Source organism: Sarcophilus harrisii, chromosome 3 (genome assembly GCF_902635505.1).
Source record: "Sarcophilus harrisii chromosome 3, mSarHar1.11, whole genome shotgun sequence".
Taxonomy (NCBI): domain Eukaryota; kingdom Metazoa; phylum Chordata; class Mammalia; order Dasyuromorphia; family Dasyuridae; genus Sarcophilus; species Sarcophilus harrisii.
In genome coordinates this window covers 389700543-389725085 of record NC_045428.1, presented here as the reverse complement: position 1 = coordinate 389725085, position 24543 = coordinate 389700543, and the positions used below count along the sequence as shown (strand labels likewise).

The 24543-nt window shown below is 32.2% G+C and overlaps 1 protein-coding gene across 4 annotated transcripts in view; it reads right to left on the bottom strand.

Moving 5' to 3' along the window:
- CERKL (ceramide kinase like) overlaps positions 1 to 24543 on the bottom strand; it is a 243043-nt gene that overhangs the window by 169628 nt on the left and 48872 nt on the right. The window lies entirely within an intron of this gene.

The following is a 24543-nucleotide window of genomic DNA, read 5'->3' as shown; positions in this document are numbered from 1 at the left end:
CAGATTCTGCAAAACTCCCCCCAAAAATTCCCATTTAATTTCTTATGCTGACCCATGATATATCAAAACTGTGAGAGGAAAAGTCACAATGTGGAAGGAATAACTTCATCAGAAGAATCTCTCTCTCTCTCTCTCTCTTTCTCTTTCTCTTTTTCTCCTACATATATTATAAGCTATTTTTCACTTGACACACATATGTATGTATATATGTACATATTTGATGTATGGTTGCTCAAATCATTTATTTTCCGCCATATATTTTCATTTATATCATTTAATAATTCCCAATCACATGTAAAAATTCTAAAATCTTGTTAGCAATCCAAGTCAAGCCTATAATTCATACACTTCTTAAAATAAAAAAAAATCAGTATGATATTTTCTCTTTTTTCCAATCCTGACATTTTCCCATTTTTCAACATTCTTTCAAGTATCACTAAAATGACATAGTGAATAAAAAACATCCCCTTTTTAGCACCAGGCATTGTGGCTCATCTGGGAGAAGAGATTTAAACTGATCAAGGCCTTAGGTACTCTTAAATCTCTTGATTTTTTTATTATAATAACTTTTTATTGACAGAACCCATGTCAGGGTAATTTTTTACAACATTATCCCTTGCACTCACTTCTGTTCCGATTTTTCCCCTCCCTCCCTCCACCCCCTCCCATAGATGGCAAGCAGTCCTATGATATGTTAAATATGTCGCAGTATATCCTAGATACAATATATGTGTGCAGAACTGAACAGTTCTCTTGTTGCACAGGGTGAATTGGATTCAGAAGGTAAAAATAACCCAGGAAGAAAAACAAAAATGCAAACAGTTTACATTCATTTCCCTGTGTTCTTTCTTTGGGTGTAGCTGCTTCTGTCCATCATTGATCAATTGAAACTGAGTTAGGCCTCTTTGTCAAAGAAATCACTTCCATCAGAATACATCTTCATACAGTATCGTTGTTGAAGTATATAATGATCTCCTGGTTCTGTTCATTTCACTTAGCATCGTTCATGTAAGTCTCTCCAAGCCTCTCTGTATTCATCCTGCTGGTCATTTCTTACAGAACAATAATATTCCATAACATTCATATACCACAATTTACCCAACCATTCTCCAATTGATGGGCATCCATTCATTTTCCAGTTTCTAGCCACTACAAACAGGGCTGCCACAAACATTTTGGCACATACAGGTCCCTTTCCCTTCATTAAGATCTCTTTGGGGTAAAAGCCCAGTAGTAGCACTGCTGGATCAAAGGGTATGCACAGTTTAATAACTTTTTGGGCATAATTCCAGATTGCTCTCCAGAATGGTTGGATTTGTTCACACCTCCACCAACAATGCATCAATGTCCCAGTTTTCCTGCATCCCCTCCAACATTCATCATTATTTTTTCCTGTCATCTTAGCCAATCTGACAGGTGTGTAATGGTTATCTGAGAGTTGTCTTAATTTGCATTTCTCTGATTAATAGTGATTTGGAACACTTTCACATGAGTGGTAATAGTTTCAATTTCATCATCTGAAAATTGTTTGTTCATATCCTTTGACCATTTATCAATTGGAGAATGGCTTGATTTCTTATAAATTAGAGTCAATTCTCTATATATTTTGAAACTGAAGCCTTTATCAGAACCTTTAACTGAAGATATTTTCCCAGTTTGTTGCTTCCCTTCTAATCTTGTTTGCATTAGTTTTGTTTGTACAAAGGCTTTTTAATTTGATGTAATCAAAAATTTCTATTTTGTGATCAATAATGGTCTCTAGTTCATCTTTGGTCACAAATTTCTTCCTCCTCCACAAGTCTGAGAGATAAACTTATCTTATGTTCCTCTAATTTATTTATAATCTCATTCTTTATGCCTAAATCATGGACCCATTTTGATCTTATCTTGGTATACAATGTTAAGTGTGGGTCCATGCCTAATTTCTACCATACTAATTTCCAGTTATTCTAGCAGTTTTTGTCAAATAATGAATTCTTATCCCAAAAGTTAGGATCTTTGGGTTTCTCAAACACTAGATTGCTACAGCTGACTATTCTGTCTTATGAACCTAACCCGTTCCACTGATCAACTAATCTATTTCTTAGCCAATACCAAATGGTTTTGATGACTGCTGCTTTATAATATAGTTTTAGATCAGGTACAGCTAGGCCACCTTCATTTGATTGTTTTTTCATTAATTCCCTTGAGATTTTCGACCTTTTATTATTCCATATGAATTTTGTTATTTTTTCTAGATCATTAAAATATTTTCTTGGAAGGCTGCTTGGTATAACACTAAATAAATAGATTAGTTTAGGGAGTATTGTCATCTTAATTATATTCGCTAGACCTATCCAAGAGCACTTAATATTTTTCCAATTATTTAAGTCTGACTTTATTTGTGTGGAAAGTTTTTTTGTAATTTTGCTCATATAATTCCTGACTTTCCTTTGGTAGATAGATTCCCAAATGTTTTATGCTGTTGACAGTTATTTTGAATGGAATTTCTCTTTGTATCTTTTGTTGTTGGATTTTGTTGGTGATGTATAAAAATGCTGAGGATTTATGGGGATTAAATCTCTTGATTTATCCTGTTTGTCAATTTAACATTCATTTTAAAATTTTTAAGTTCCAAATTCTCTCTGCTTCTCTTTTCTTCCCCTCTGTGAGAAAACAATTTGATATTGATCCTATTTGGAAAGTCATGCAAAACATATTTCTATGTTCACTATATTGCAAAAGAAAACAGATCAGAAAAAAGTTTTTTTTTAAGCATGCAATTATTTTTTCCACATCATGAGGGTTATGAGCATAGTACTCTTGCAATCTGGAAAATCTGTGTAAAACCCATTAGACTTTTCATCTTCATTTTCCTTTAAGAAATCATATAAGGATCATATAACCCTTTTCTTCTATGATGCCAGAGACTATTGCAATATCTCCTATAGCAATCCTGCATTTCTGAGTTTCTAAACTTTTCGGTGTTGTCTGCTGGCCCTCATATGTCATCTTCAGCTTCTGCAAAACTCCCCCCACCAATTCCCATTTAATTTCTTATGCTAACCCATGATACATCAAAACTGTGAAAGGAAGTCACAATGTGGAAGGAATAACTTCATCAGTTTTTTTCTCTGGATGTGGACAGCATTATTTTAAATCATAAATCCTTCTGAATTGATCTTTTATTGATCATAATAACTAAGTCATTCATGTTGATCATCATACAATGCTGCTATTACTGTGTACAATGTTCTAGTTCTGCTCACTTCATTTTGTATCACTTCATATGGGTATTCCCAGGTTTTTCTGAAATGATATAATGCTTATTTATGCTCAATAAATATGTTCAATATTTATCACAGCACAATTAGAAAGTATGACATCATGGTAATATACCACAACTTGCTCAGTCATTCCCCAGCTGATGGGCATCCCCTCAATTTCCAATTATTTACCACTATACAAAGATCAACTACAAATATTTTTGTACACATAGGTCTTTTGCTTATTGTGTTTTTTTTTACCTCTTTGAGATATAGACCTAGTAGTGGTATTTCTTGGCCAAAGAATATACACAGTTGTATAACCCTTTGGGGTAGAACTCCAAATTGCTCTCCAGAAGGGATGGATAATTTCATAACTCCACTAACATTGTATTACTGTCCCAACATTTTTACATGCCCTTCAACCTGATACATGTGTGGTAATATCTCAGAGTTGTTTTAATTAGCATTTCTCTAATCAATAGTCATTTAAAGAATTTTTTCCCCAGGCCTCTTCTGAAAATTGTTTGTTCATATCCTTTGACCATCTGTCAACTGGGAAATGGTTTATCATCTTATAAATTTTATTCACTTGCCTATATTTTAAAATATGACATCTTGATCTGAGAAATTTGCTATAAAAATGTTGCTAGTTTTGTGCTTTTCTTCTACCTTTGCATTGATTTTGTTTGTGCAAAAACTTTAATGACATAAAAGTTATCTCATTTGTATTCCGTAATTCTTCTCTATCTCTCATTTGGTCATAAATTCTTCCTTTTTTCATATATTTAACAAATAAAATTTTTCATGGTCCCCAACTTACTTTATGTCTAAATCATATGTTTATTTTGGCCTTATTTTGGTATGACTTGGTATAACACAGTAATTCTATATCTAGAATTTAAAAAGTTCTGCAAACTTTTTTCCAGTTTTTCCAGCAATTTTTGTCAAATAGTGAGTTTTGTCCCAAAAGCTACAATCTTTGCATTTATCAAATACTATATTGCTACAATTATTTATAATTATAGACCTAAGCTATTGCACTGATCCATCACTCTATTTCTTCCTCTATAACATTGTTTTGTTAATAACCATTTTTTACTTGATTTTGAAATATAGTGCTGCCGGACCACCTTCTTTCATATATTTTTCATTAACCCCCTCGATTTTTTTGACCTTTTATTTTCCCATATGAATTATTATTTTTTGTATCTCCACAAAATAATGTTTTGGAAGATAGACCGGCATAGAAATTAATAAATAATTCAATTTAGATAGAATTGTCATTATATTGGCTTGATCTATGCAAAAGCAATTAATGTTTCTCCAGTTGTTTAGATCTGATTTTATTTGTATGAAAAGCATTTTCTAATTGTGCTCATATAGTCCCTGCATTTATCTTGGCATATAGGTTCCGAAGTATTTCATATATTGTCTATAATTACTCTGAATTGAATTTCTTTATCTCTTATGGCTGGGTTTTATTGATATTATATAGAAATTGTGATGGTTCATGAGGTTTTCTTATATATCCTGCAACTTTGCCAAAGTTAATTTTTAGTTGATTCTCTAAGAATATCATATCTTCTGCAAACAATTATGGTTTTATTTCTTCATTGCCTATTTTAATTCCCTAAATTTGTTTTTCTTAGTTTAATGCTATAACTGACATTTCTAGTATGATTTGAAAAATAGTGGTGATAATAGACATCCTTGCTTCACCCACAATTGACGCTTGGTGGTAGTTTGAAATAAATATTACTTAACCTTTTAAGGAAAATTATTTTTATTCTTACACATTCCAGTGAATTTAAAATGTTATTTAATATTTAGTAGGTTAAATATATCTTAATATGTTGAATATTTTTTCAAAACATTATAATTTAAATGTTTTGTCTTCATATCATGAATTATATATTGATATTGTAAATAAAAGATAAAATTGTTAAAATAAATCAGTCTCAATAACCAGCAGAATGATTTCTGAGAGGCCTGGAGGGACTTACATGAACTGATGCTAAGTGAAATGAGCAGAACCAGGAGATTATTATACACAGCAACAATAAGATTATGAGATGATCACTTTTGATGGACTGTGGCTCTCTTCAACAATGAGATGATTCAAACCAATTCCAATTGTTCTGTCATGAAGAGAAAAATCTATACCTGGTGAGAGGATTGGGGGAACTGTGTGGTTCACAACATAGCATTTTCATTCTTAAAAATAAATAAATAAATCAGTCTCAATTTGAACAACCTTACCAGTAAATTAATTTAAGACTATGTCTTAGGTCACAGTAATTGTACATTATTGTACAACTGTACAAAGCCATTGATGCTTTAAACAATTTCACCTTCCATTATTTCTTTTGTTCTTCAAAATATCAAGATGAGGTAGAAAGGAGAAATTTTATTATTCCCATTTAGGAGAAAAGGAAACTGAGGAAGAAGCAACTTGATCTAAAAATCATATCAAGATATTAGCAGAGCCAGTTCTGAAACACAAATTTCCTGATTCAAATTCTAGCATTTTCTCCATTAAATAATAGTTTCCCAAACTTCTACTGCCAATTCCTTTTGTATATTATTTTATATTATGTATTTTTTTCCATTTTCCTTTCTGTTCTAATCTGTGAACTGAGTGATTCTTTCTCTCTACAGCCTCTATAGATTTCATCTTTTCTTCGTTTTACATACACACACACAAATAGGCTTTTCCTAGTTTTTGCTTAGATGTAGCCTTCTGAAATATTGTATAAGCCTTCTGAATCATTCTACAATTTTCAGTCTAATTCCTCCAAACCATTCTTTGATTTCACAACTTTTCCAATTCCATAGAAACTCCATTCTCTGGAAGAAAAATGTAGAAATTATATTTAGGATTATCTTTGTCTTCCCAAACATATTAAGTACCTATTCTTTTAGTTGGCTACAAAATCCCTAAAAAGATGAGCCCCAGTAATGGTGTGTATGCATAAAGCAAAAAAAAAATAATAATTCAGTTGGTGGGATCTTAGCTAGGGTGACTTGTATGATAAGTTCTAAGCAATCTTCCTTAGATGTCTTTGCGTACTTTCCATATTAAAAGTTCCTTTCCCTCTTTTCCCAAGTACTTAAAATATATTACAAAAGAAGGAACATCTGCAGAATTATATAATAGGTTATGGCCATACATGAATAACCCACTTGCCAGATTCCTGTAAAAGAGTTAAAAGGGAATAGGCAAAGCATAGTTTTAGAGCTGCAAGCTTAGAATAAATGTGGTTTTTTTTAATTATTTTCTAAATGCTGGCCAAAATAATTTCCAAATAAAAATAAACCTTCTTTAGAACAAAATTATTTTTTAAAAAGTCTGTGTATTGTCACTATGACAAAGATGACATTACTTATTACAACAATGTTGCATGTCAACATTATTGTCATTAATAAATTAATAAAATGAACAATTATTTAATTGTTTACTATGTGCCAGGTACAATGCAGTTGCTATTGAAACTAAAAGAAAAAAAGAAAAAAAAATCTGCCTTCTTTGTCTCTTTATACCACTAAAACCCACCACTGACCAATTACCACCAATGGGCAAGTAAATCCAAAAGCTCTAGGAATTATGATCACTAGTGTCCAGATCACTAGACCTGCTTCTAGGTCATTCCTCAAAATTATCATGTAGAGAAGCAAGCCCTTTATTGAAAAACCCAGTCATATCCACTAACTGTTGACCACAGAACAGATAAACCAGCCAACTTGTAGTGGCAAAGCACCCTGCTAAAAGAGAGGCAAGAGGCAGTATGTGCTAGGTAAACCCCCCTACTACTTGAACCACTATCTCATATCCTGATGCAGGTGAACTAGGACCTTGACCCAAAAAGCTTAGGAAGAGAAGTACTTCCAGACCACCTGTCCTTTTTTTTAACTCAGCTCAACCCCACATAAGGAAAGCAACCACTATAGAGATGCAAAATAGAAAATGTTTATTGTAGCCTCCACCTCCCCAGCAGCCACAGCCACCAAAAATGAGGCAAAATTGTTTTCTCAAATCCAAAGTCCTTAAAATTGTCAAATGAGTCAACATTAGAAATAGATATGACTCTGTGAATGGAATCAAGATTAAAGAAGGTACCTTTCCATATGCTTTGCCACTCACTACACCCTATGATGCAGCTGAAACCTCCTAAATGTGCTGTCTTCTCCTTAAAAATGTGCATATCTGAAAAGCAGATACTATCTTCTTTTTCTGTTAGTATTGCCCATGCTTAAGCACACTCTCTGATATATGGTATGTACTTAATGCTTTTACAATCATTCATTCTTTCCACAAAACAATCCCTACACCTAACAACCTAATATTAACAATCCAACAGGAGTATTATCCAGCTGACCTGGTTACTTATTAAATTTGAAGAGAATTTCATGTCATAAATTTTATAGATCTAATATTGATAATTGTAAGAGAGAAAGCCCCATTTTCTCACTTTACTTACATGATTTTCAGAATAAAATTAGGACATAAGAATTTCCTGAAAGGGAACATTATCAAATTAGGGAAAATAGCAGTTAAAGTTTTCAGTTGTTTTAAGAGTTATCCAGGAATTCTTTTCAGTGAAAATTTAAAATTTTTAGTTGAGATGGATATAAGGAGGGATCCTGCTGGCCTAATGGCAGAATATTCACTGACTTCCTAGAATGCAAGCAAAGCAACACTGCACGAGATGAAGGAAACTCCTCTACTGCATAAATGATGCTGATAAGATTCTATAAGTCATGTGTGAAGCCTATAGATTCCTTCTCAAATTTTTGAATGTATAAAATAAAATGCACAAAATTACACCCCTGCCAAAAAAACAAGTAGATTGAAATACATTTACTAAAATATTTTAAAACAAATTCATGAATCTTAGGTTCAGAGCTCTTCATTTAAAAGTTAATGAAAAATGGAAATTTAAAAGGTTGATTAAAAAGAGAAAGTGAACATTGTTGAAAGAATAGTCATTGGTCAATCCCAAAAAACTTTAAATTTAGATGATCTAAAAGGACATGAATATGATTTTGTCAAGAACAAATATTGTAAATAATCATATTGAGAGAGGATTATATTTTATAGGTATTCCAAGTACAAGCCCAATTAAAATCCACTTTTATGTCTAATACCTATTCAGTTTCCTTAAAAAAAAAATCCTGGCTCATTTCTGTCCCCATAGGAATCAGGAGAAAGAAATGCAACCTTAATTTTCAAACTAAAACTGGAAAAACTTTAAAATCCCAAATCAACATAAGATGACAATCTACTAAAATTCTCATCTACTGTATTCATATTCCTATGGCAGTAATATATGTGTGCTATACAACAACTAAATTCTACTACAAAGTAAAAATCAAAGCTTTCATTAACATGGATAAGTTTTACTTACAATGGAAATCTAATAGATGCATATAGAATATGTATATAAAATGGTAGTATCTTTTAAATAAATAATATAAATATTATTTATATCACAAGCTAAAATATTCATTTTTCATTGGTAAAAAAATAACAACTTGTTATATAAAATAAATTGTATTTGCTATTTTTAGAACATAATCTTAAGAATCATGAAAAAAATTGTTTGCTATGAGAACTAAAATTACACAGTGTATTATTTTGTTTTTGATGTGTTTTATCATTGAAAAACTATTGGTTCATTAGGATCATATCGGTTATAGCTAGCTATTTCAGAACATTAACTGTCCTCTCACATTACTTACAAAGATACTGGGTACCATCTGTTCTTGAAAGGGATTTAAGTATACATCTATTGGATATCATGCTATTTATTTAATTCAGCACTCACTTCCTATTGTTGTATCTTCTGGGAAAAAAAGTCAATTTAATTACAGGGAATAAAGATAATCTCTCCTGCCAAGTTATCCCGTCACCATGAGAGCAAAGCAGAGACTTATATAAAGTAGGTTACAGCAGTTAGAAGAATAAGACCAACAACACTTAAAAATATTTAGCAGAGATTTAACAAAAATAGAATAGTGAATTGCACTTTTAAAAATATTACTGTAAGCTGAAGGCTTGTCGAAATCAATCTTGGCACATCTGTCTGATGTAGACCGTAAACAGGATTAGAGCTGGATTTATCTGCTGGACGCTAATTGTGCTTGCAGTTTCTGCACATGTCCACATTTTAAAATACTGCCTGAAAAATGAGGCTCCCTGATATATGAATCCATAACAACAGAGTTTATGTCCACACGTATGGTATATTAGACTTTTAAGCAACATGGAGTCTAACATTCTGGGCTATTTAGACTTACTTATCTAATCCCCTAATTAAAAATACAAGATTCTGTTTGAATACACCACATACTGAGTTAAATATCTGTGAAGCAAAGGACCAATAAATTTGAATACACTTTAATTGTAAGAAGATACAACAATGTAATTGTTAACAACTGGGTTAAACTAGGGTTTAAACAAACAAGATTATTCTTTCATTTCAGTAAATATGATTTTAAAAAAAGATTAAATGCCCTCTAGATTAAAGATTTAATCATTGTTAAGCCTAAACACAACATATTTAGAGAAATACAACAATAATACTAAGGATAGGGGGCAATATTCACCTTCCTAACAGGAATTTTCTTTAAAAACTGAGAAAAACTGCTATCTACATCAAAATCTTTTTTTTAAAATAAACACCAAGTACTGCTCTTTTTTCCCTTGATGATAAAAATATGCTGACTTTCAAGTATGGGTTTCTACCCTATGTTATGATTGAAAGATTAGCTAATCCCTGGAAGAATTTAAATGTCAATGATAAATATACTTCAAATTGAACAATTATCTATCAAATACTAAAATCAGGAAGTCAAATCAACTGCTGTGCTTTTTTGAATGTGTTTCTGAAAGTTGCAAACAACAAGAATGCAGATACACAAACACACATACACAGACACACAGACACAAACTTCTAAATATATGTATACATATATGAATACACATGTACATATATACTTCCAAATAAATAATAAATATCATATAAATGATTCCTTATTACTTTTAAAGTAAGCTATTAAGAATATATGATTACATTTTAAAACCAGTTACTTCTAAACTTCTAATAACATTAAGGAAATGTCATTTTGATACTAAATATTTATATGAAAAGAAAACACCAATCATCAACATGCCTTATTCAACACAAAATCAATCATTCAACTAACCATAAAAATCTTGATGACTGTCATCAAAGGAATGAGCAAGACCAAAGATATGATATTGGACTATGTCATCTTCATTAACTTTCAGCAAATATATGTCTTTAAAATTTAAATTTTCTTTATACATTTAAGAAATTATCCTCTGCTTCAGCTGGACTAAAAATAACTATAACATGTTGAAATGTTTTCAGAGAGCAAATATTATAAATAATTGGTATGCTTTATTCCCTCCTGTATGTGCTTTGTATTTATTTATCTCTGTGTCGTGTCATCTCAGTTGAATGTGGGATCTTCCAGGGAATGTTAAATGTTCTTTATTGAATGATTATATTCGTAATGATATATATGTATATATATAAATCAGAATGTAATCAATTATATTTTATCATTTTCACTTTAAGATGAATAAGACTGCTAGGTATTACCATAGTGCACAGAGTGTTGGGCAAATCTGACCTCAGCTACTTCCTAACTGTCTCACCATAAGCAAGTCATTTAACCTATTAACCTCTTTTCCTCATCTGTAAAATCTAGAAAAGGAAATTACAAGGTACTCTAATATCTTTGACAAGAAAAACCCCAACTGGGGTCACAAAGAATCAGACATATCTGAAAAAGTACTTTATTGTTATATTCAAATTTTTTGACCCATACTGATATTACTTGTTCCAATTGCTTTATTATCATTATTATTATTATATTATACTATTTCATTTTTTGTTTTATTGCATATTTTTATTTATTATTCTATTAGTAATTATGTGCACATTTGTAAATTTTGTCATATATAAGTATGTATGTATATGTGTATATATGTACATGTATGTGTATATGTAGATCTGTATTATGTATTTGCATATAATTTTACCACTGGACCCAGATGGCTCTAAAGGAGAAAGTGGAGCAAGTGACCTTTAACAGCCCTCCCTCACTTCAGTGCAATTCATTTGCATGTCACAGCATCACCTCCCTGATGTTATGATCCTCTTGGAGAATGAAGGATAAACAATATTTATAAACATACACATATAAACAAATCACGCATACACTAATGTCCTTTATATTTATCTGAATTTTCTTGATGTCTAAATGAATGACTATTAAATGAAAAAGGCATTTAGTAATTACTTAATGTGAGCAAAAACCTATGCCAAACACCAAAATTACAAACAAAAGCAGAGATAATTTCTGCTAGTGAGGAAAGGCATTACATTTGGAATTCTCAGGTGAAAGTCAAATGTCTTTATAGAGTGTAGTAGTAAAATAAATGGTAAAGAATCTTACTTAATGTCATTTCCATTAACATAATTACATTCATTTGTGATGCTGAACCATTTGACAGAAACAAAGACTCTAGTACCCAGAACTTTTTTTTCCCCCTAGTTCTTCAAGAGCTATAGAAGCAGGAGCTATAACATGGCTGTGGAAATTACCAAGTCACATCATCACAGACTGCTTCTCTGGACAAAAAATAACTCTAGGAGTTGGACTTTAAGTGGATCCAATAGTCTGTGCAATATTAATATGCTTGGGGCTCTTAGAGGGTTAGAAATTCTCTTACTATTGTAACACAAACAAATGAATTATTTTAATCTTATTGATGGTTGTGAAAGCACAGTCATTTCTTTAACAAAGGATTATATATGTAACTCTTGATTAGTTGAATGTGTGTGGTGTGTGTGTATGTTTGTGAGTGTGTGTGTGTGTGTGTGTGTGTGTGTGTGTGTATAATGATGCTGTCAGGCATTTTGCTTTGCTTAATTGTCTTTCATTGTAAAACATTTTCTCTGGAGTGGTCCTTTAACTTTCCCTTGCTATGAAATCATTTAAGGGATATGAATTCTCTGGTGCCTTGAATTCATAATTTGCTCTCTTTTCTGCTGCCAGGGATCCCGCATACACTCATGCTGAGTATAGACTCCTACTGAATATGAAGGTCTTCTACAAAACACAACATGACAGACTGGAGGAAGAGGAAGAAATGGAAAGAAATAACTTTTCTTTGACTGTTGCCCTCTGGTAACAAGAAAAAAAGACAAAGTACAAAACTTTCTTAAGAGCTGAGGGTTCTTCCATATTTGATTCTCCTCTCTACTGTCAGAGATCATGCTCTTTAGAAAGAAAGGAGGAAATATGTGTTCATACAGAACCTGTTAAGTGGTAGCCTTTACAAATATTTCATTTCTTCTCAAAGTTGGTGGGATTTTTGTTTTGTTTTGTTTTTTTAATAAACTATCAGAGATACAGTTGATCTTCAGTCAGAAAATGGCAAGCTACACTTCTAATTTCATGGAAGAGAAGTAATAGGAGCTTAGTAAAGGAGTAGAAAGTAAAATCTTTCTTTGTGTTTAAATATATTAACATCTCTCTAGAACATGTAATTTCATCAGTTTGGGAAAGGAGATGAAATTAAGTATACGAAGACAATCTTTTCATCTTGCCCAAACTATATTAGTATTCTAATATATTAACATATATTATACATTCAAATTAAAATACAGATACTATAATATTCATTTCCTAGAGGAGAAAACAGATTTAAAGGGTTTGCATGGTTCCTGGTAGGTATCAGTAAATAATGAATATATATTTGTATAATAATATAATAAACATAATGAATTTATATGTATGTATACATATAAAGTTAATTGCAGAACAATTTTCCAATTAAATGCAAATGAGGAAGATCATAAATAATTATGTATACATTCATTTATCATATCTTCATGTGTATATATATATGCATATGCCATTTATATAAGAATGTTTATGCACGTAAAGATAAATATATTAAATCTTTGTTATTAAATTATAATTTTAGAAAGAGGGACATATTTGCATTTCATATACAAAGTTCCTGGTAGTCAAGTCAACAAATATATATCAAATGAATATATAATTAACATGTATACACACATACATGCACACACACACACACACACACATATATATATATATATACACACAGATATATGAAGACTTAAAGGTATGGGACAACTTTTCAACTAAATGCAATTGATGGTATAGAACAAATTATAAATAATTATTTATAAATACAAATAATTACATATGTATTTTTCTATATATAGTATATATATGCATATAAAATAATATGAAATTTTCAATTAACTTATGATTTTTGAAGGAGGAACCATATCATACATATTTACATTTCATATGCCTAGTCCCTGGTAGTCAAGTCAATATACATTTGCTGAATGAATGAATGAAGACATCTCATTACCTCAACCACTATCTGGAAAATGGCTACAATTAATCATTTCCTTAAAAAAAAACATGACAGGGGTTAAAAATAATAAGAAATATTATAATTTCCAGAAAAGTCCATATCAATCAGATTTCACCATTTCTTCATCCAATTCTCTATTTTTATAAACCTTAGCATTATATTTTACCTCTATCTGAGCTTCCAAATCAGTTTCTAAATTCTGTGTATTCTATTTATGACACCTCCCCTCTGCACACATATTGCTACCACCACAGTGTTGATCTTCATTCCCTTCCTCCCTATTATAGTAGCTTCATAAGTAGGTACTTCTACCTGTATTCTCCCTAATCCTGACTAATTAAATCCAGCCGGCCACTTTAATAATAATAATATTAATAAGCAATTGTGAATTTGAATTGATCTCAATGGCCTTCTAGTCCAAACTATATCTAAAAGGGATCCCTGTTGTAATAAACTCCATTCAGTCTCTATTTAAAGACCTCCTCCAAAGGGAAACCACTCTACATACTCTTTAATCTAGCAGAAATCACTATGTACAATCTTTAACCCAGAAATATCACTCCTATCATCTATCTTAAGGAAATCAAAGAAAAAGACATCTATTGTATATAAATATTGATGGCATCTTTTATTGTAGTGGCAAGAAACTGGAAATCAACAGAACATCTATTGATTGAGGAATGATTGAACAAATTATATGTAATGGAAATATATTGTGCTATAAGAAAATAAAAAGGCCTGTTTTAGAGAAATTTGGGAAGACTTGTACAAATGAATGTCAGGGGATTTTTTGGTCATTTCCAGAGGAAAGGTCATTCCCTTTGACAGAGAAAACAAGCAAAATCAGAATTGAGCATCTCTGTATTAAAAACAAAAAGTATTTTTGTTGTCCTTAACTTTCTTTTCAACTTTCATCTAGTTCAAAGCTTTAAAACTCATGAAACAGACACAATTTTTACAGGGAACTTTCTCATTTTCTGTTGCCTGGCCTGGCATTCATCTCTTCAGACAACTCCTGTTTATCACAGTGCCATAAAAATGCCATGCTTTAGCATCTTCCCTCTCTCTTGAACTGACTTTCCCTGAAGAATCCTCTACTTCATGGGATCCTATCTATCCTTGTTCTGAATATGTGTTCCCAATAACTAGAAAGCACATCTTTAAAAGAAAACTTAAATTTTCACTCCCTTTCTAATCACAAACTCTAGAACTCAGCTTTCCCTTCCTCCTGGGGAATCAGCATCTAGGTGCTTTCCTGCCTCGATGCACTATTTCATACACTACTTCCTATAGCTGTAATATCCTCCTCATTTTTTCCATTTGCTGAAATCCTATGCAATTTTTAAAGACTAGGTCATAAACCACATCCTTTTTTTTCACTCACTCAGTAATCTCTCTTTTCTCACAACTTGTATAGTACTCTGTTTCACACTTACCTTGTATTGTATTTATTGTCAGTTATATGCCCTTAAGCCCAATATGGCAGGAATTTCATCTTGTCTAAATTTTGCATATAATCCAAAGTCTAGTACAGCATTAGTAAAATTTTAAAGGCCTGATTTTCATTCCCCTATCTACTATTCCACCCATTTTCCATCTCTTGTCAGCCTCCAAACTACTGCTTCACCCCAGTTAACACTAAGAGAAAATGACAATCTTCCTATCACTAAGAAGAGCTGTATCATCCAACTGAAATTCCCTCAAATCTTTATTCCAAAGTTTCTAAGGATAAGAAACTATTTCCGCATAAAGAATGATAAAGAAAGAATCATAAATAAATTGGAAGAGCATAGGATAGTTTACCTCTCAGACCTATGGAAGAGGAAGGAATTTATGACCAAAGAAGAACTAGAGACCACTATTGACTACAAAATTAAAAATTTTGATTATATCAAATTGAAAAGTTTTTGTACAAACAAAACTAATGCAGAAACTATTTCCTCCTGTTATCTGATCACAGAAGTATCACTATACCTCACTAAGACTAGATCTGTTACTTGAGTTCTTAATTCTATTTTTTACTCCTCCTTTTGTTTCTTGCCCCCAAAATCATTTCCATTCTCATAATGACTTTCTTCTACTCCAACATCCTAATGAAATGTTTTTTCCAGGGCTCTTTTTTTGATCGTTATTTATAGATTGACCAATAATTTTAAAATTATCTCTCCTGGATCTATTTTCCAGGTCAGTTAATTTTCCAATGAGATATTTCACATTTTTCTTATTTTTTCATTTTGGGGGGGATTTTGCTTTTTTGAATCTTGATTTTTCATAAAGCATTAGCTTCCATTTGATCAATTCTATTTTTAATGAATTATTTTCCTCAGTGAGCTTTTGTACCTCCTTTCCCAATTGATCAATTTTACTTTTTAAGGCATCCTTCTCCTCATTAACTTTTTGTATTTCCTTTTACACCTCTCTCAATTATTTCCCTAATTTTTTCTCTACCTTTCTTACTTGATTTTCAAAGTTTCTTTTGAGCTCTTCCATGGCCTTAGCCCAATTTTTATTTTTCTTTAAGCCTTTGGATGTAGGAGCTTTGACTTTATTATCATCTTCTGAGTTTGTGTTTTGATCCTCCTTGTTACCATAATAACTTTCAATGGTCAGAAATGTTTTTTGGTTTTGGCTTATTTTTCTAGCCTGTTACTCAGCTTTTAACTGTTTGTTAAAGTAGGGCTCTGTTTTCCAGATGGAGGGTGCATTGGCCCAAGTTTCAGGGGTTTTGTGCAGCTGTTTTCAGAAATCCTTCTAGAAATCTGACTACAAACACTCTCTTCTGCCCTGAAACTTATTAGGTGTGTCCTTGCCCCACTGTAGCTGTAAAATCTACTGTGCTGGCAGGGATTGGGGTTCTGCTGCCCCTGGCTATGCTGAGACAATACACCAGACTCCCACCTTGTTGTCACAGACTCTCTCCACTGACATTCCAAGTCCTTCCTGGTGTCCCAGCCAGAGAGGTCTAGAAGTTGCCAGCAGTGCTACAGAGGTCTCACCTCACTTTGATGCTAGGGTCCTAGCTGAAGGTGGGATTGAGGTGGACCTGCACTGGGATTGCATACTATGGTCCCATTATGGTTCCTTTTCTGCTATCTTCTAGGTCCTCCTTATGTCTCTGGGCTGAGAGGTTGGAAGCCACCAGGACTGCAACTGATTCAGAAGCTGGGCCTCGGCTGGGACTGGGTCTGGGCCAGCATTCTCACTCTGGTGTCACAGACCTTTTCTACCGAGTTTCTAAGTTGCCTTTGGCTGGGAAGTATTCTTCCCCATCTTTTTTGAGAGTTCTGATTCCCTAAAACTTGTTTAGGGTCATCATTTAGAAGACTTCAGAGCAATTTGGGGGAGAAGTTGGGCAAATTCTTGCCTTTACTGCACCATCTTGGCTCCGCCCCTTGAAATCATTTTTCAGAGATCATCAATAATAGACAAGTCCAATGTTACAAAGCTATAATTGAGAAATTCAATTTAATTCAATAAATATTTATCAAGCACCTACCTTGTTCAAGGAATGATAGAATATGCTAGAGACATAGAAATAAAAATTTTAAAATACCTCCTATCCTTCCAAGGAAAAAAAACACTTTATTGGAGGGATAAGTGGAGAAGGGCACAGATTTTCCATTATACAGTCTTAGCTGGCGCTTCCCTATTACTCAAAAATACATGTTCAATTTAATTATTAACTCCCAATCTTATTTCCAAACTTTTCCCCTCCCTTCTCAACCATACCCCTATCACCCATACACTTACAGCACATAGATTAATCTACTGAACACCAAAAAATATAGTCATCGGACAAAAAGCTTCCTCAATCTATGTCCTCTATTTCTTAAAAAACATCTACTCGAGTACTACCAAATTCCTTTTATGACACAGACATGGCATTGATACCTAAACCAATTAGCATGAAAACAGAGAAAGAAAATTAAAGACAAATCTCCCTAATAAATATTGATGCAAAAATCTTAAATAAAACATTAGCAAAGAGATTACAGAAAGTCATTCCCAGGACCATACACCATGACAAATTAGGATTTATACCAGGAATGCAGGGCTAGTTCAATATTAGGAGAACTATTAGCATAATTGACTATCTCAATAACCAAACTAACATATTGATTATCTCAATAGATGCAGAAAAAGCATTTGATGAAATCCAACACCCATTGGATTATTAAAAAATTAAAAAACACTATTTAAAAATACTAGAGAGTATAGGAATAAATGGACTTTTCCTTAAAATGATCAGTAGCATCTATTTAAAACCATAAGCAAGCATCATATGTAATGAAGATAAAGTAGGACCATTCCAAATAAGATCAGGGGCAACAAAATTGCCCACTATCATCATTACTATTCAGTATTGTATTAGAAATGTTAGCTTTTGCTATTAAAGAAGAAAAAGAGATTAAAAGAATTAGAGTAGATAATAAGGAAACCAAATTATCACTCTTTGCAGATGATATGATGGTATACTTAGAGAACACAAGAGAATCAATTTTAAAAAAAAATATTAGAAACTATCCATAACTTTAACAAAGTTGCAGGATATAGAATAAATCCATAGAAATTATCAGTATTTTATATATTACCAACAAAGTCCAAGAGATGCAAAGAAAATTTTCATTTAAAATAATTGTTGATAATATGAAATATTTGGAATCAAGAATTATTTGGACACAACTACAAAATATGTTCTAGGGAGCCAAGATGGTGGAGACAACGCATGTTTCTCTCTGACCTTCTCTACAACCCTCACAATAATTATGAAATCCAACCCCTGAATTAGCTCTGAAATGATAGAACCCACAAATATTGGGAGTGCAAAAAATTATCAGCAGAAGATAATTTTGAAGATCTCCAGAAAAGGTCTGTTTCAATTGGAAATGGGAGGGAGGCAGCCAGTGCAAACAGCTGACAGTGCAGAGTCCTGGGGTGTTGCTGACTTTGCTGGTGTTTCTGACTCCACTTGGCAGAGAATCTTCGGAGAGGAATTAACAGGAATCTACAGCAGTGTTGGCCACTCTGCCCTGGATGCAAGCCAGTAGATCAGCAGAGAAGTTATAAAACATCCAACACAAATACAAAAGATCAATAGTGAAACCCCAAATACCAGAATCTTATGGGACTTGGCTATGCCCACCCAGCACTGGGAGTGAATCAGCACTGGCCCAGCACATCTGTGGTGGCTTGGAAAATCTCCTCTGCCTTAAAGGCAGACCTTAACTTTAAAAAAAGAATTAATAAAAAAGTAAGAAGGGCTCTAATGACTGACAGCTTTTATGGCAAAAGAGAAGAACAGATTTCAAACCCTGAGGAGACTACAGGCAGATTGTCTCCAGATGAAGCCCCAAAAGGCTATATAACGTGGTCCTCATCAATAAGGTTCTTCTAGAAGAAACTAAAAAGGATCTTAAAAGAGAGGTAGAAGAAAAATGGGGAAATAAGATGAAAAATTTGCAAGAGGGTCTGGAAAAGGCAACACAGAAACTATCTAAAGACAGTTCACTACAAAATAGACTTAGTGAAATGGGAAAAGCATATAACTCACTAAAAGATAAATCTAATAAAATGGAAAAAGAAAGCAATTCCCAAAAAAACAGGATTTGTGAAACATAAAAAGAAAATAATTCCTTAAAAAACAGAATTTGTGAAATGGAAAAAAGAAAATAACTCCTTAAAAAACAGAATTTGTAAAATGTAAAATGTAAAAAAATGTAAAAATGGAAAATGGAAAAAAATTCCATAGAATTCCATAGAACAAAACAACTCATTTAAAAATTCAATAAGACAAATACAAATACAAAAAGAAGTTAAAAAAAGTAAAGGAAGAAAATAACTCATTAAAATTCAGAATTGAACAAATGGAAATGAATGACTCAATGAGACAAAAAGAATCAGTCAAGCAAAACCAAAAAAAAAAAAAAATAGAAAAAATAGGGAAAAAATGTCAAATACCTAATTGGGAAAACAATTGACCTTGAAAATAGATCTAGGAGAGACAATTTAAGGATTATTGGACATGCTAAAATACATGATGAAAAAAAAAGAGCACTATCTTTCAGAAAATCATCAAAGAGAACTGCTCAGATATCACAGAAACAGAAGGTAAAATGATCATTGAAAGAATTCGGCAATACCTCCTGAAGGAGACCCCAAAATTAAAGCCCCAAGGAATACCATGGCTAAATTTGAGGACTATCAGACCAAGGAAAAAATATTACAACCAGCCAGAAAGAAACAATTCAAATATCGAGGAGCTGCCATAAGAATTACTCAGGACCTAGCAGCTTCCATTGTAAAGGATCAAAGGGCCTGGAATCTTATATTCTGAAAGGTGAAGGAACTTGGAATGCAGCCAAGAATAAATTACTCTGCTAAACTCAGCATTTTCTTTCAGGGAAGAAGATAGACATTCAATGATAGTGGTGAATTCCTTTTATTTTTGATGAAAAGCTAAAGAGCTAAACAAAAAACATAACCTCCAAATAAAGAACTCAAGAGAAGCATAAAAAGGTAAAAAGAAAGGAAAAAAATCTCTTGAGAACTGTATTTCTGTTATGGGGATACATTGAGAGTACACATATAATTTGATTTTACGGTCATAATAAAAATAAAACTAGAGATGGAAATGGGATTGTAAAAGAAATAAAAGGGGAAAGTGGAGGTAAAATGAGGGAAATTGCATCTCAGGAAGAAGCAAAGAAAACATTATAATTTAGGGAAAGAAGGGTGACAAATATTGTGTGAATCTTACTCTCATCAGATTTAGCGAAAAGAAAGAATATTAGATATATTTGGTTTCCTCAAGAAACATCTATCATCATTTAGAAAAGTGGGAGGGAAAAGGAAAAAAGGGAAAGGGTAGGCTAAATCGAAGGGAAAAGAGAAATAGTAGGGGAAAGATATAATAAAGGGGGAGGTTCTCTAAAGGCAAGTAGTATTTGTAAGTAAAATACTAGGGAGGAGGGAAAGGGGAAAAGGAAAGAGGAAAGTATAATTGGGGTTAATAAGATGACAGGAAATACAGAATTAGTAGTTTTAAATGTAAATATGAATGGGGTGAACTCTCCTATAAAATGTAAGTGGATAGCAGACTGGATTAAAAGCCAGAATTCTACAATATGCTGTTTACAAGAAATACATTTAAAGCAGAGTGATACATACAGAGTAAAGGTAAAAGGCTGGATCAGAGTCTAATATGCTTCAGATGAAGTAAAAAAGCTGGGATAGTCATCCTGATTTCAGATCAAGCAAAAGCAAAAACTGATCTAATTAAAAGAGATAAGGAAGAAAATTATATCTTGCTAAGGAGTACTATAGATAGTGAAGCATTATCAATATTAAACAGGCATGCACCAAGTGGTGTAGCATCTAAATTCCTAAAGGAGAAGTTAAGAAAGTTGCAAGAAGAAATAGATAGCAAAACTACAATAGTTGGAGATCTCAACCTTGCACTCTCGGAACTAGATAAATCAAACCAGATTTTGGTTTGAATGAAGTTAAAGAGGTAAATAGAATACTAGAAAAACTAGATATGAAATTTCTCTTATTTCTTTCTTTGGAGAAAATTGAATGGAGACTGAAAGGAGTATGCTTTTTTTTTCTTGGCAGTTCATGAAACCTATACAAAAATCAGTGATGAGGCGCTAAGGCAGGTACTCTAATTTATTCTTGTAAAGTTGTGAATTGTTTCACTCTATTGGAAAGTTACTGAATAAAAGTTACTAAATTGCTTGTACACTTCAAAAAAACAAAAACAAAAATAAACAAAAAACACCTACTCTCTGGCCACAAAGAAATACCTGCTCCTAACAGGCTAAAAAGCATTCTTTATGCTAATCCTAATCCCTATTTTTTATCCTCATTCTGTTTATGCTACTTCTAAGATTTGTCATTCACATTTCCTTAGTCTTTCCCTTCCAATTATTTCTTAACACATACCAAAAAACATGCTCTACTTCCTCTCAATATAAAACTTCTTGAAAAATTGTGTATAACATATACTTCTACTTCAATACCTGTTCTTGACTCAAATCCCTTAGTTTCTGTCCCACCAGTATGCCAAAACTGCCCTCTCCATAGTTATTCATGCCTTCCTGATTATCAAATTCAATTTTTTATTCTAAATTCTCATATTTCTTGTGACTTTGGACTCTATTGGTCACTTCCCTTTATGTTAATGAGCTCTGTTTTCTTAGCTTTAGAAACACACATTTTCCTGTTTCTCCTACTATAATTCAACTACTCCATCTATGTTTATCTTCCCCAGATTCTTTTCCTTAACTTAGTTATTTACCAAAGGTTCATATTTAAACTTTCTTCTTTCCTTACACACTCTCTCAGGAAATACATTCATTCATAAACCTTTTATTCTAGTTACATGCAGATGACTTCCAGACTTTTTGCCAATCTGTATTTCAAACACAGAGAATATAAAATTGGAAGGAACCATTCAACACAACCCACTCCTATCTCCTTAGTCTTGACAGTAATGACTCTTTTCTGACTGCCAGAGAAGTCTGAAATTGAACTTTTAATCCTCTAACATCTCAAGCCTGCTATCTATTAAAACCTCTAGATTTTTTTCTTTGTCATTTTATAGATCAAGTACTTACTCTTCTGATCTTTCTTTAATGAAATTGATTTTTGAATCCAACTTTATATTTATCCATGATATTGAAATTTATCTAATTAAAATCAGAGCAATACTTCTACCATGTCAAGTTTTTTTTTTTGAGATCCTGACTCAATTTACTATTCCTCCAAGCTTTATGTCATCTGCAAATTCTAATACATCTATATCCTTAACCAAGTAATTTTCCTAGCAAAAAAAAATGAGAGAGAAAATGAGAGAGAGAGAGAGAGAGAGAGAGAGAGAGAGAGAGAGAGAACAACATAATTTCAGGAAAAAAGACTATTAGCAGCTGGGGAAATCAAAAAAAGTGCTGTTTTGGAGGAAGCTAAGGTTTCAACACAGTGGAGAACAAAAAGAAGAGTTTCAGAAAACAGCCTTTGTAAAGGGATAAATGTGGAAGATGAAATATACTGTAAGGGCAATAGTAAGTATATTAATTTACTGGAATATGGAAAGCATAATAGGGAATAACATATATTCAGTTAAGAAAAGTTAGTTTGTAAGTAGATTTTGAAGGCTATTAAAATTAAATGATGGGTAGAGTCAATATTTTATTCTAGAGCCATATAGTTTCAACTGGAGAGTGATAAGAATCAGGCCTATATTTTACATATATCACTTGGCAATAAAATGGAAAATAAATTGGAGAGAGAATGACAAAAGTCAAGGAGATCAATTAGGAGAATATTGTAATATATACCTAGGAGGAACTAAATTGGATTGTTGGCCCAGTGAGTTAAGGAAAGAAAAGGAAAGGCTAGTTGGGTAGAGGAAATAATAGGTATTATAGAGATGACACTGGAACTAACAAGATATCTCATGAATTAAATGTCTGAGGTAAGATACAAGGAGGAACTTGAGTTAAATGATATTGGCTTGAGAGCCATTTTCATTGGGAAATAACAAACTACAAATCAGAGCTTGATTTATTGTTTTGTTGACTGCCTAAACTTAAGAAAGTGACGGAAGAAATGTTAATAATGTTGATTAAATTTAAAAGTGTGTTAATGGCTGTTAAAGATTTACCACTATGCTTCTGTAACTGAACTCACATCTTCTAATTCCAGGTCTAGAACTGTACACATCTTTTTATTTTCTCCAAACTGCTTTTCAATATACTGAGAATTTAATACAACTCTGCTGACTAATGTTCCTAATATGTGAAAAAAATTAACTACCAGGTAAATTTTGTAAAAATGTACTGTGTTCTCCATACTTTCTAGTGCAGTTTCCTCCCTCAATAAAACAAACACCAATTTCTTGGGAAAGGTCATATTAGAGGACACTGTGACTTTGGAACCTAACCACAAAATCCCCAGACCCTCAGATGTTCTGATGGTCTGAGTAATGGAAGACTAATACAATCAGACTCCAAAAATGCTGAACCCATCACCAATCTTTCTAACTTTATCATATTTGCCTATGCACATGTTAACAGAGAAAGAATTAAAGAATCCTGAATCATGTAAAATAAAATAATAATCTTAATTCAAGATGTTCTAAGATCTATCCATTCATTTATTCATTAAATGAATATTGTTTCTAGATAGAAAAATGCATTTTAAAAACTATAATCTAAGTATAGAGCATTGTTAATGAGTTTTTGTTATTAATGAAAAACTAGAAAATCCCATTAACTATATGTGTAATTATTGTTTTTCCATAATTAAGCGAATATTATAAATAAAGCACATATCAACTTCTTGTTTTTCAAAAAAAAAACAAAAACAGCTGCCCAAAAATCTCAATTACTAAGAAACATGAGAATAATTACATTACAAAGGGTAAAACATCCTCTCTTTGTCCCTCTAAATTAAATTGATAGTGAGCTTAGATATAAACCATAGGTTTAATCTTTTTAAAAATTTATGTTTTACAGATTCAAAAATAATAAATAAACTCATAAACTCAATGGATTAAGCTGTCTCATAATTAAAAAGCACTCTCGCTAAAAAACAAAACAAAACAAAAAAAAACGAGTGTCTTTTTCTTTCAATTAAAAGCAAACACTTTTAAAACAGAAAAATAAATCAAATTTGTGAAAGTTATTGAATCTTTCTGGAAAGGCCTAAAAGTTCACTTCAAATGGTCTGATCTTAAAAACGCCTCAGATTTTAGATCACTGGGTTCCAAACATAACAATGTATTTACTCTCAAGTAAAAAAGATTTGTTTTTGGATTTTTTTTCCCCAAGAGAAAATGTA